At 43.7% G+C, this 14,757-nt stretch overlaps 1 protein-coding gene across 9 annotated transcripts in view; it reads left to right on the plus strand.

Annotated features, from left to right (window-relative positions):
- The window catches only part of CUX1 (cut like homeobox 1), a 261,716-nt gene that overhangs the window by 100,450 nt on the left and 146,509 nt on the right, over positions 1 to 14,757 (plus strand). The window lies entirely within an intron of this gene.

Consider the following 14,757-nt stretch of genomic DNA (forward strand, 5'->3'; position numbering starts at 1 on the left):
TCCAACTAGAAAGTTTCAGTTTATGGAGTTGAATACCTAAAAATATCCTCTAGTACCATTTTCCTCTGTAAAGGAGGATTAGCATAATGCAAATACTCCAACTGTTCACATTTACCCAGAACATCTTTTTTCTGCTCCCCATTCCTTTTTTGACCCTCTATTTTTGCCCTACAGAGATGCCTTCATAAAACATTATTGATGTGACCCAAGAGTGTTCAGGATTCAGCCCATTCCCTAGAATCTTAGAAATGCTGGAGGAGTGGATACCTTTTGTCTCTGGCACCCATAATTTTGAATCCATGTGCATATGCTGCACAGTTTGCTATTTTGCATGCTACAGCTGCTAAGGTTGCTAACAAAATATTGCAGGACAGTTGCATGTTTATATTCAGTCTTTAATCCAATGTCTTGGCCTTGAGTAAAGTAAAACCTAAAGTAGGCCTGGCAAGCCAATCCATTGACCAGTAAAATATTGCCAAATGTTCCATAAATCCCAGAATACTGCCATGTAGAATGGCAGGTTACCTTTCTATTTTATTTTGGTGTCATTTGTTAGCAACGGCAGGAGTTTGCCCCCTAACCTTACAATAGTCATGGGTAATCCTAGCAGCAAAGTAAAGTTTCTCTTACTGTTCACCTGATGACACCAAACGAGGGCAAGAGAGGAACAAAAGCTGTTGCCAGTGATGAAAGTCCCTGCCTAGGATCAACCATGACCATCTTGTTTGCTGAAGAAACCAGGGGGTGCACCATCTGTATAATCTGGCTGTACTTACAAATTTTCTATTTCATATTATTTCTGTTCCTAAATCTGCACTTTCCTTTTTAAAGCTGAAGAGAAGAACCATTCAAACCTCTTAATATTTTAAAAAACGCTTTATTGTATACAGATATTTGACCAGTATTAAGTTTGGTCAGATGAGGATATGATTCTTGAGTGGTCAGTCCCAGCAGGCAGAGAAGAACATCTAGTGACAATTAAAGAGGGCAAGAGTTTGGTCAGTGATCCTTTGTTTCACAGTTGGGGTATTGCATGTAAGCTCCTATTTTCTTAAATTGAAGGGGATTGTAATGTGTCCCTCAGTCATAAGGGTTTTGAATGTACAGTATGTACAAATGCATTTAGGTCATATGTCAACAAGCAAATGATGATTCCAGGTGTACAGAGCTAGCTGTGTGTTCCATAACTGGGGTGCCACTATAGAGAAGACCCATTTTCTGTTTCCATCCATAGCATCCAGTCAGGTGGCAGCCCATGCAAGCAATGTGGTAAGTGGGCAGATTCGTTTGGGAACCGCTGGCCCTCTATTACTCTATGGTTCCAAGTTATATAGGACTTTAAAAACCAGGCATAATTTTTTCCAGATTTCTAAACTCTGTGCCATGGGTAGAACGTGCATTGCAGTTCAGCTTCCTTTGCTGAGTGCCTTTGAAGTTGTGGTGTTTTTGGTAACAGTGACAAACCTGCAGCCAAGCTGGCTTGTGTGATTTACAAATAAAATTGATTTTTTTTGCATTCTGATGATGATGATGATGATGATGATAAGAACTAGCACCAGCCCCTTGAATTGTGCTCTGAAACACAGGCAAATCAGTGGCCTGAAGAGAGCATTCAAAAGGCTTGCACATGTGCAGCAAAACATATACATGATAATATGGTTCTTCTTGCAGGGTTTGGGATAGTAACTTTTGAGCACCTAGGAAGGAACTGCACCTGGTATCAACAGAGTGTAGAAAATGGGGCTGATCAGCAGCTTCTTTAGCTGAGAAGCAGTGTGTATTCAAGATTGCTGATATTGGTATCTCTGCTCTCCGTATATGGTTGCCTTAGGAATGTCTGTCCAAGTTGGCTAGACATTTATGGACTTTGCTGATTCATCCGCTTGAGCCAAAAGCCGTGGCCAAGACAGAGTGTTTGTTTGACTGTGTTAAGTTTCTGAATTGCTGCAGAGCCAAGAAGAAGGGAGGTTTTTTGCTATTATTGTGGTCGCAGAAAATAGCTCATTGAAACTTGAAAACTGAGCAAGCTGCTAAAGGCTTTGGATATATGGATGCCATTACAAGTGAAAGCTCTGTGCTCCATCCTGATAGGCACTGATGACTGTTGGGAACAGAATGTTCTTTAGTGACAATAAACCCAGTTTGCAACAAAAATCAAAATGATATGCAGTTTTTCTGTTTTAAGCCACTAAAGATAAGTTTAATGCATTCTGTTGGCATAGGCAAGCACGACCTCTGTTTTAAATTTGCACTGAAAAGTGGTGTGATTGATTGTTGAGCAAGTATGCCTTGAAGTGACAGGAGGAGAAAATGGAGCTCAAGACTTGAGAGTTTCCTTTTTTGGTCTTACTTCTGCAGTGTACTTGGATTACTTGTGAATTTAGAATTGTGTGTTAATGTGACTTGAGTTCCAGATTTCTTCTTATTGTTTTATCTCTTTGAAGCCCACTTATTCCCTATAGAGCACACTAGTTAGGGAGAGTATTTTTCGGTAAGCACTACTTGAACTGCAGAACAACACTCTTCTAATCACAGTATGCACAGGACTCATTCGCACATTACAGAATGGCAAACCCAGATGCATTTTTGAGTGGGAGACCAAAGGTAGCTATGGCTTTCTTATAGGTATACATAACACATGTCTCTGGAAAAATAAGTTAGTCCCCACATATGTTACACTTGGAAATGTGCTGGTCATATCTGTAGAGCAGCAGTAGGAACCTGCAGCTCTCCAGATCTTGTTGAATTCCCAACTCGCGCCAGCTCCAGCCAACTTGGCCGTTGGTCAAAGCTGATGGGAGTTTGAAGTCCAGGAGTGTGTGGAAGGCCACAGTTTCCCCACCTCTCCTGTAGAGAAACACTACTTCTTCTTTAAAAAAAATTACACACATGCACACACATCATAAGCCCTCAACGTGATAATTGAAGGGAACATGCAGGTACCAACTAGCTTTCTTATCTGTAAGTATGTGAAAGTAAGAAATACTTTATGAGACTAGGACATTCCTTCTTTTTGCAGATCACATTTTGGACTTCTAAAGTGCCTGTTTGAACAGCCAGTTGCGGAATTCAGTTGCTGTTTTCAGTGCCAACCTGTGTCTTTAGAGCAGTTGGGTGGAGGGAAACTCTGTACAGTGGTACCTCGGGTCACAGACACTTCAGGTTGCAGGCTCTGCTAACCCAGAAATAGTACCTCGGGTTAAAAACTTTACTTCAGGATGAGAACAGAAATCGTGTGGCAGCGGTGCAGCAGCAGTGGGAGACCCCATTAGCTAAAGTGGTACCTCAGGTTAACAACAGTTTCAGGTTAAGAACGGACCTCCAGAACGAATTAAGTACTTAACCCAAGGTACCACTATATGATGCATTATGTTGGATTATTAGGGTTCTTGAAAGGCAACAATTGGCAGAAAGTAAACTGTCTTGGGAACCATTCCTGAGATGGATTTCTTCATCCCAAGAGCTGTATGTTTAAATCACTTTCTACCTTCAGTTGGGGTTATAAGGATCCTGGCAACAAATTAACAGTTATTTGCTTAAAAATGATACACCTGTAGCTGACTGATGATCCTGGCTAAATCTTTTGTGACCTAGAGCTCGCATCTTGAGAGGCATAGATATTATAGAAAGGGGTTGGGATGGTGGGGTTGAGTGCAAACAGTGTGGCTCACCGTAGTTGGCCTGTGACATTAAGCTCTTTGTCTCATTTGGTGAGCCAGCTCTTCTAAATCTTCCCAGTAAGCCCTAGTAATGGCCATATTCTCTGGTGCTTGTGTGTACGTTTTAAGACCAAAACACTGCTTGTGTGAACAAATGCGATGGTGGTGCCTGAGGGGCCTTCCATAGTGTCATTCAAAAAGCGAGTTCTGTAGTTCAACAGATATGCACTTTGCTCCACACTGGGGAAGTCTCCAGTTAAATTAGTGTGTTCAACCCAGCACCATAAGAGGGCAGGTGGCTATACAGGTTAGTTTGTCCCAGAGTCTCCAGGCACATATCAGAGCAAGAAGAGTGCCAAGGGGAGGATAATCTTGACCTTTCCTACCCACCTGGGCTCTCTGGAGTTCTGCCTTGTTGTTCAGGATCTAAGTTTTGTCAGAGGGCAGCCCTTGCAGGGCAGGGGTTTTAATTAAAGCAAACCTCATCCAGGAAACTATTGGGAGTTAGTTATGGCCGCTGAACCCCAGGGTAGGTCTGTCACTCAACACATTCTCTGGCTACTCCACATTGACATGCTTCCAGTAGCTCCAAATGGGCACTCTCCAAGTGGACAGTGGACAAGGAGAAGGAATATAGAACCCAAGTGTTTCAAAATTCATAGGTGTTTTTAGAAGGTTGTAGGAGATGATCTCTTGAAGTCTATTTCTGTGTTATTCTGTGAGTCACAAGAAGCATTGTGTGTAGGTAAAGGACCCCTGGACGGTTAAGTCCAGTCAAAGGCGAATATGGGGTGTGGTGCTCATCTTGGTTTTCAGGCAGACAGCTTTCTGGGTCATGTGGCCAGCATGACTAAACTGATTCTGGCGCAACGTGGCGAGTGCCAAAGTGCACAGAAACGCCGTTTACCTTCCCGCCACAGTGGTACCTGTTTATCTACTTGCATTGGTGTGCTTTCAAACTGCTAGGTTGGCAGAAACTGGGACAGAGCAACAGAAGCTCACCCCATTACACGGATTCGAACTTGCAGCCTTCTGATCAGCAAGCCCAAGTGGCTCTGTGGCTTAGACCACAGCACCACCCGCTCCCTTATATTGTTTGTATGTATGTATGTATTTTATTGGTAGACTGGGTTGTGGTGCTGATGGCCACTCTGAGTGCTGCTGAGGCCAGTGGTGGTAGGAAGGAGAGAAAAATTGCCAGGGGCTGATTTGAACATAGATAAGCTAGGAGTTCCTAGCAGTTCGAAAGCACTCCCGGGTGCAAGTAGATAAATAGGGACCGCTTACTAGCGGGAAGGTAAACGGCGTTTCTGTGTGCGGCTCTGGCTCGCCAGAGCAGCGATGTCACGCTGGCCACGTGACCCGGAAGTGTCTCCGGACAGCGCTGGCCCCCGGCCTCTTGAGTGAGATGGGCGCACAACCCTAGAGTCTGTCAAGACTGGCCCGTATGGGCAGGGGTACCTTTACCTTTACCTTTAAGCTAGGAAAAGGCTGGTGCTTCAAATTCACTGATGAATCTGCATAGGAGAGTGTCTTAAGAGCATGAGCTGAATGGTTGAAATGATGCCTTCTCTGTGGACTAATTTGGTAATACTATGAAAACCATTGTGTCTGTTCTCTCCCACTCGGGTCTGCAATATAGGAACACCCTCCAGGGCTGTTGCAAGAATGTGAAGTCCTTTGAATATGTGTGATGGTATACATAAATGTTGCTTGTGGTCTCTGTGTAGGTACAAAACACATTTTTCTCCTCTGCATTTTGTCTCTCGCTCACTCTCTCTTCCTAATTTTGCATGGTTCTTTGTCTCCGTCACCCTTCTGCAGCTATGCGCCTTAGGAGGTTGCAGACTTCTTTGGGAAAGTGCAGGGGATTTGTAAGGGAGTTGCTGACTCCAGATGGCCATGATCGCTGTTTGTTCTGCTTGGGGGAAGAGCATGTCCTGGACCCTTGTATTCATCGCCAACCATTTTTAAGAAAAAGAAAAATTCAGCACACAAATGAATTTGTTTTGCAATATTTTTTGTTTGTTTGTTTGTTTTTGGGGTGCTTATATACAGTCGTACCTTGGATCTCGAACGTCTTGGTACTCAGACGCCAAAGCATGATTTCTGTTCTCATCCTGAAGCAAAGTTCTTAACCTGAAGCACTATTTCTGGGTTAGCGGAGTCTGTAACCTGAAGCGTATGTAACCTGAAGCTTATGTAACCCAAGGTACCACTGTACTATTTTTTCAGGTGGACCTTGCAAAGCTGTTTACATAAAATTTACAATAATAAGCATAATTTAAAACTTTAGAGTAGAACAGAAGAAACACTTGTTTGGAAGAATCTGTTTCTGTCTTCTTATCAGATCCCCTCAGGGCTCGTGGATTCTTCAGGATCCCTTTGGTCGCCTCTGTGGGAGGGAGTCACCACTTTTGGGACTGGGATAGTGGCAACTCCCAGGCGGCTGTTGTTTCTTCTTCACATTCCTTAGAGCAGGAATGGGGAAGCGGTGTAACCACTTTACCCTCCCTTGAGCTGCTTTGCAAGAGTGTGCCCTCACCCTCTCCAAATCATTCATTTCTGGACAGCGCTAACTTACTGTTTCATAACTGATGGCACAATATTAGTGTGTTCTGAAATATGTGCAGTTTGAGAGATTGACTCATAAAGCTGTGTGAAAAGAATTGATTCTGACGTCTGTGGATTCAACAGCCTTTTCCAAGTGCAGCTTGCCTGTAAACAATAGTGAAGGCAGCCCATCAGCATTCGCACACAGGAGCGGTGGTTGTTTCGTTTTTGTTTCAAGTCTGCCATAGTGAGCAGTAAGGCTTTAGAAAGGACCCGGGTACCTTAGGGGAAGTTAGTATATTGTGTCATCTTGCTACTGGAAGGGAACACACTCACCCTGTGAAAACGATCTGTGATCACAGGCCAAAGAGCTTGCTAAGCCGCCTTGCGGGTTCTCTGCTGCTGGTGTTTGGGCACTGTTGCATTTGGGTGGCCCTTGGATTGAAGTACGAAAGGAGGCACCTTACTGTGCCATTCAGAGGGCCACCCTTACCCTGTGCCACCCAGGAAGAGCATCATTGCAAGGGGAGAACTTTCCCATCCCCACTCCTTGCCTGGAGAAGGAGCAGCTGCAGGAACGCTTTGCTCCAAGTGCTGCTGTGGCCGTTGCAGTAATATTCAGTGGAGGAAGGCCATCGGCATGGCCCTACCTGCCAGGAAACAACTCAATACTTTGTGTTTTTTTATTGCCAAAACTGATATTATTTATTTATTATTTTATGATTTTCAGTTTTATGCATTTCAATAATTTTACAATCATTTCAAAACTCCACCTCTTTCCCCTCTTTCTGCGGTGCCTTAAATTTATTTTTTATATTTTCTGCAAGTTCCAAATTAACTTAAGTTTACTCATTTATTCCTCTACTTTAAATATAGACAGTCACGCCTCTGGTTGCGAACGTGATCCGTGCGGGAGGCACGTTTGCAACCCGCAGCGTTCGTAGCCTGAAGCGCCGCATCTGCACACGTGCGTGGCGCGATTTGGCGCTTCTGCGCATGCACGTGATGTCATTTTTGCGCGAGCGCCAAAACCCGGAAGTAACACATTCTGGTACTTCCAGGTTCGGCGCAGCCTGAAACCCAAAAACGCGCAACCCGCAGCATTCGTAACCCGAGGTATGACTGTACTCTTTAAAACTGCAGGTTTATTACAGTAATCCTCCCAATGTTCTTATCTGTTTGCACCTTATTTGTAAATATTCAATGAACCATTTCCATTCTTTTATATATATATATAAAGTTTTTTGTCTTGATTTCTTACTTTTCTGGTAAGTTTTGCCATTTCTGCATATCCCATAAGTTTTTGTATCCATTCTTCTTTCGCTGGGATGTCGTCTTCTTTCCATTGCAAAAATTGAAATGTATCCTCTTCCTTTCTCCCACCCTTCTGTGTCTTACACTTTTAGTTTATAAGCCTGAAGATGGGGCACATTTATTATTATTATTATTATTATTATTATTATTATTATTATTATTATTATTATTGCTGCTGCTGCTGCTGCTGCTAATGTGAGCTGCTTTAAGAGACAATATTTGTCTGAAAAGCAGGACAAAAATGTTTTTGAAGCAATTCTCTTACTTCAGCACATGCTCTTCGTGTCCCTCTCCCTCTCAAGCCCGTTTGCAAATCTGCTTACATGCACTACAACCTGCATTTGTCCTTTTTGCCTCAGACTGTAAGTCCCCCTGGACCAGAGCTTAGGTTGCATTTGTACATCCTTAGCACTGTGTTGGCACTGGAGGAACATGTAGTGACAGTAGCAGCAGCAATCCTGGTGCCAGATAAGCACCTGGTGCTTGGATCCACCCATCCCGTTCTGCGTATGTGAGTGTTTGGTGGGAAGCCAAGATGCTTACTTTTTAATTTTAAAAAATACATGAAAGTAAACAATAAATCTACCCATTCTCCCAAGTATCTGCATAGGTAAATCAACATCCTGCATTAATTTCAAATCCTATCTAAGCCATGTTTTTTCTGAGTTGTGTAGGTCTCACTCAATTTCAGCATGACATAAAAGGGTCCAGTTCTGCCTAAATATATCTTCTGCATGAACTTTCCATCCACAAGCATGTTTGTTCATCAACATAATGTTCCAAAATTATAACATTCAATATATAAAATTGCCATTGAATTATATTTGAAACTCCTGGCATATGCTGTTGGAGGTACTATCAGGATCTCATATACAGTCATACCTCGGGTTACAGCCGCTTCAGGTTGCGTTTTTTCGGGTTATGGATCACCGAAACCCGGAAGTACCAGAACAGGTTACTTCTGGGTTTCGGCTGTCGCGCATGCGCAGAAGCTCCAAATCGCAAACCATGCATGCACAGACGCGGGTTGCGAATGCTGTGGGTTGCGAACGTGCATCCCGCACAGATCACGTTCACAACCCAAGCGTCCACTGTAGTACAGTTTTGTTGATTTTTACAAAACATCCTTCAGATAGTTCTTCAACTACATTCACTCCATATGTGGGCAAATGTACCCCTGGTAGTTTCTCCACAGAAAACTGAAACATTTTGACTTGAACACTCAAAACTTGGAGATTTTGGAGGAAGCACAAAGGAGGGAGTGCCCAGATGTGTCTGAGCAAACTTGACAATGCAGTTTTGATGTCAAAATACAAGGTTGGAACACTAACACCATACAGCTGTTCCAGAAGCAAGTGTATAGCATCTTGACACATGTTTCTTGTTTGATTCATACTTATAAAACCAGACTTGCTCAACCTCAGTAAGTTATTTGCAAATGCCATTCTCTTTGATTTCCTTGCTGGGCGGGCCTGTGCGCCGGAAAAAATAGGTCAGGAACAGTAATCTAAATCTTCTTCTGATAAATAATTAAAGCTAATGGAATTTTCACAAGATCTGTGGCCTAAAATTCTTAAAGCACCAGTGTGCTCTTTTTCTGCTAATGTAAAAGTTAAGTTTGGGGTTTTTTTAAGCCAGAAGAAATAGCTAGCAACAGAGATGTAATTGAAAAATAGTGTAATTTTATTTTGCTGTAGCATGGAATAGATTTCTGGGGAGGGCAGTGTATATACGCATTGGTAGAAATAAGTATTTCAGTAAATGAATTGATCGTTGACTGGTCGGGCACATAATGAACGGCCCAGTGGTTCATTCTGCCTTGGGGGTAGTGCCGCCTGCTGCTTTTTCTTACTCTTCCCTTTCTTCTTGACCTGTAAATATGCAAATAGATGTTCTGGAAGATCATATAGTTCTCCCAAGACACACTCTTCACAAAGCCTGCCCCATTTATGGGCAGCAAAACAATGTGTATTTATTGAGCAACCAGGTTGTTTTAGCATGTGGTTTAATATTAATGGGAGCTTGTTGCCATTAAATACTTGGTGGTGAGTGCTGGGATTTCACTTAGTTGGCTATACAAAAGGGAAATATTCATGGGGGGAGGGTGGTCAGGATGACTGCCCATCTGTCTGCTCCATGTATTCATTTATGTTTAAATTCTATCCCTTATTTTCACTACATTGGGCTGGCAAGGCAACTAACACCCTCCCTCTCTGGGAGTCAGCTGCTGTCTCTGTGGGTGGGTTTTTTGTTTTTTTTAAGGTGCAATACATGGAGGCGGTTTGCTCTATTCTTGTTATGAATTTATATGCAGGATATCTCTGTTCTTCAACAACCTATGCCACTAATAAGCAAACTATGCGTTCCGTGGTAGAATGACAAGCACATCACAAGAATAAACAAACTTTGAAATATTCCTGAAAGTCCAAAATACCCATCCATGCAGAGGCTGCCCACTGTATCTCTCGGTGACTACCATAGCTGCTCTGACCTCACCTCCATAAATTCAGCCTCCTTTGATTCAATTGATCTTGATGCAAAGACCCAGCAGAATCATGTGCTCTGAGAAGGAGTACCTGTCACCTCTCTGCTTGAGTTGTTTTCTGCCTCTGCCAAAAGAGTGACTCGTGCAGAGACCCACAAGGACCACTCTGTGGGTGAACATTTACTTCTCCATCCAGGCTTTAAATGCCTTGGGGAACATGTGCTGCTATGTCAAGCTATCAGAATTATGGGGAACTCTGGCTTACACCCTTTGTAAGCATTTTGTCTCCAAGAAATGGTGTGTTCCTGCCGTCCGTCCCCCTCTGTTTGAAAGAGGTAGTGTATGCTCAGTAAGGCTGGTTCTTCTCTTCATGTGGCCTGAGCGAGCAAAATACCTCCCCTCCTCGATAAGTTGCTCTCAAGTTCTTGTCAGAAAGCATCTGGAATCATAATGTTCAGCCTTGGCCAATTTTCAGTGTAGGGTCACTTGCTAGTTCCTTATTAAATGTCTCCTAACAAGGGAGGAAATGCAAAAGGGGTAGACAGTCGGAAAACTGGAGCGTCTCCTGCGTGATGAGCCGGCTCCACAATTGGATGCGACAGCTGAACTAATGATGTCACTGACGCTGATGTGACCGGGCTGCTTCTCTCCACCCCCCTCCTCATCAGTACTCCAACTCTCTCCAGCCAGTGTGCAGGACGTTTGCAGAGAGAGAGAGAGAGAAATGAACCACGGCAGAGTCAGGGAATCCAGGAGCCTCTTCCTTCCAAATTCATTTTGCTTACAGATACAATACTTTACGGATGAGAACCCTGTCTAGGTCGTAGGATCCCCGGAGGGTCATTTTGTCAAATGAGGGCTGCAAATAGCTGGAGAATTCTGGAAGACAAACTAACTCTCTCTCTCTGTACACATACTGGGGGGGGGGGGGAGGACAACCATAGAGCAGGCAAGATCATTTAGGGATCAAAAGGTTCTGCACAGCTGTCGACAGAAAGCAAAAAGGTGAAGTTGTCCACCTGACCCATGATAGTGAAATTGAAACAGAAGGTGCAAAATCTATATTGTTAGGTGGCTTTTGAATAATTTGCAACAGAATCAGCTGTATGGAATCAAGGCACCGTATCATTTTGTCAGTCCCTCTCTTCCAAACAGGATGTCTTGTATCTACAGTGCCCCTAATATATGCATACAGTGGTACCTCTGGTTAAGAATTTAATTCATTCCGGAAGCCCATTCTTAACCTGAAACTGTTCTTAACCTAAGGTACCACTTTAGCTAATGGGGCCTCCCGCCGTGCCACCGCCGCACAATTTCTGTTCTCATCCTGAAGTAAAGTTCTTAACCTGAGGTACTACTTCCGGGTTAGCAGAGTCTGTAACCTGAAGTGTTTGTAACCCTAGGTACCACTGTACTGACCTCGACAGCTAGAAGGAATGAGCAGGCTATTCACCTCTTGGCAGGCTAGTAAAAAGTGTGCCTTCTACCAAGTGGGCTGGCTGAGAAATGACCAAGGCATTTGCTCCTCCTCCACTGGCCCGCTTGGTTGGTCATCAGCATGAAATTCCTGGTCACCTGTGGAAGCTAGGTGAATGGTTAGGCTAGGCTTCCTCAACCTTGGCCCTCCAGAAGTTTTGAGACTACAGTTCCCATCATCCCTGACCACTGGTCCTGCTAGCTAGGGATCATGGGAGTTGTAGGCCAAAAAACATCTGGAGGGCCGAGGTTGAGGAAGCCTGGGTTAGGCAGAGTGGTACTGATTGATGAGTTTTGGAGCTGGAGAAGACTGGTTTCTTACATTTATTTCTTATAGCTTCCCCATTGTCTTCGATACCTCTCAGCTATTTACATTGAACATTTGCCTGCCTGCAGTCACAAGTTCAGCTTGGCAGCAGAGGCTGGCCTGTAGCAACGTAAAACTTAAAAGACACACCTTTTGGTGTCAACCTTGAACGCCCCAGATTCAGTCCGTAGCATCTCCATCTTAAAAGATTATGGTAGCAGGCTGAGAAAGCTTTCGAAGGACATCTGCAAGTCAGAGTGCACAGCACTGGCTCAGATGGACCAACAATCCGACTAGGTAGAAAACTGCTTCCCATGTTTGGATGACTGGTTTTCAATCAGGATGATTGGATTCCCTCTGTTAATATTTTTTAAAAAATTGGTTATTCTCATATCCCTTGATTTCCACTCAGTTTGGATTTCAGCAGGATTTCCTGATTTTTAAATGCTAGTACTGGATTGCACATGTATTATCTCAGTAGTGGAGGGTGTGTGTGTGTGTGTGTGTGTGTGTGTGTGTGTGTGTGTGTGTGTAATGTTTTATTTACAGACTTGTGCAATTCTGTGGTGGGGAATTAAGTGCTTCTGTGAACTGAAAGGATGGCTTTTGGGAGTGTCAAGATCACGGCAGTGGGGAAAAGTTAAACTCCTCCTCTCTCCCTGCCATAGTCTCAATTTCTAAAAACTGTGTGTTGTCACATTTCCTTTGATCGAGAAACTGAGATGGGAAGCTTGTGGTCCTTAAGATTGACTCCAGCTGCCGTCATCCCTGACCATTGAGCATGCTGGCTGGGACTGATGAGAGTTGGAGTAAAACAGCATGTTGAGGGCCACAGATTCTTCAGCCCTGCTGTCAAACATCTCCATATATTATAATTTCCTTTTTTGGTGGAGAAGGGAATGTGTGTGTGTGTATGAACATTTGCTTTGTAAAAGAGAGAGAGAGACGCACACAGACAGAGAGACTGACTTCAACCCACTGTAAAAAGCAAGCCTTCTTCTTTTTTAGACCATGATGGTTCATTGCTTTCTTGTGGCAAGCAGCTAGAGATATTTTTGAGGAACGATGTTACCAGTTTAATTTGCGAAGAAGTGCTTGGAACGTTTCAGTCGTTTGTGTTAACAAATACTTGTTTGTTCAAGTGTTCAGTGCCACATAGACTTTCAGAGCTCTAATGTGTGATTAGTGACTTGCTACAGAAGGCTGGCCTTGGCTTCTCCTCCTCCTCCAGTTTTTGATTGCGACCCAAATCATCAGACAGCCTTCATTGTTCTCCCAACATTACAGATTTCTCATGCATCACGCCTTGCGGCTTCCTTCCTTTTTGGTTTGTCCAGTTTAGTCGAAAGAAAGGGGAAATTGCAGCTGACAGTGGTATAAAATTGAGGGATATGGTTGGATAAAGAATTTTCAAAAACAGCCAACAATAAATCTAGAAGAATATTTTAGGTCAGCAGCAGAGAGAACCAACAATTATGTGCATGAGGGGTTTTCCCCACCTATTCTCTCTTCTGCACCCATTTCCCCTCCCCTGCAACTTCCCACTACCAGCGAAGCCCCCAGCAGTGCATCATTTCCACAATGGGAAGTGTTGGAGCCTCCCATTTGCTCCTGGGAGACAAAGGGACATGGGGAGGGAGGTAAAAGTAGTATGTTTTCAGTGAGATTTAGGGCTCAGTCTTGCCCAGAAATTCTTTCAAGGGGACACAAGAAGACACCCCCCCCCCAACCAAACTAAGAGCCCATTTACTCCAGCCAACCAGTTATCTCCTCTGGGAAGCCCATAAGCAGAACTTAAAGGCATTGGCCTTCTCAACAGTGGCCAGGTAGACTCTTGGAGAAGCCCTCAAGTGAGGCATGAGGACAATAGTCCTTTTGTGCTATCCACATGTGCCCCTGTTGGTCATTGATAGGAGGAGAAGGGAGAGGTCGTCTCTTCCAAGACAAAATGGGAGTCTTTGCCTGGTCACCCAAAGGCAATTCTTCCTAGGCACAAGTGACCTGGAAAATGGCTACATGGATGCTGAATAATGTGGGCAGCCTGTTTCCCTGGGACATGGGTCTATATGTATAATTAAACTTATATTGTTGTTTTATTATTGCATTTTTAATTATTGTTGCGAGCTGCCTTGGGGCAGAAAGTCAAGCTGAACATATTTCAATAGCTGAATAATATAATTTGACCAGGCCTGGTGTCTATGGGATGAAACCTCCAGCCTGTCTCGGATCCTCACACCAACCTCCAGTAGGGGGCAGGCTTAGTCAAGAACTTCACATGCTCAGCCCCAGGGCTCCATGGGTAATATCTCATTGAGCTCCAGTTTAAAGAACCTATTGATGGTTCCAGCATTGGCTGGGCTGCTGGCCACTGTGGTTGGGGCATTCTTTGTGTTGCTCTCCAGATAATGGAACCAGCTGCCCAGTGAGATCAGCTAAATTATTCAGGATCTGGGCCCTTGAAACACTGGCCCGGCTCATGTTCTGATGTTCCTTTTTTATTTTAATGTTCTTCATCTCTGTAATTTACACCCCTGGCTTCTGCACACAATGCATTCAAGGTGTCAGAGTTTAAGGCACCTAATCATTTATTATTATTATTATTATTATTATTATTATTATTATTATTATTATTGGCTGCAATCTGATCTCTTTGCCCACCATTCTTTTTGGTGATTTTATTTGTGTTTTGCTTTGTTTCTTTGTTCTCTGCCTTGAGGATTTTCTATCGTAGATTCTCTTAATTACAATTACGAGAGTGTCAACTTTGGGGGCTGGGCATTAGAAGGCCTTGCGCAAAGCTCAATGAAGGCCTGTCTCCTCTTGGAGGTGGGGATTTTGGAGAGAGGCAAGTGGGTTGCTAAATGACGTGTGCTCCCTCTCCTTAAGCAGGGCTGTGTAAATCCCATGGAGCAGGCAAGGCTGTAAATCTAAATAAATGATGCCCAATTCCTGGCTCGTCAGGA

Source organism: Podarcis muralis, chromosome 15 (genome assembly GCF_964188315.1).
Source record: "Podarcis muralis chromosome 15, rPodMur119.hap1.1, whole genome shotgun sequence".
NCBI lineage: Eukaryota > Metazoa > Chordata > Lepidosauria > Squamata > Lacertidae > Podarcis > Podarcis muralis.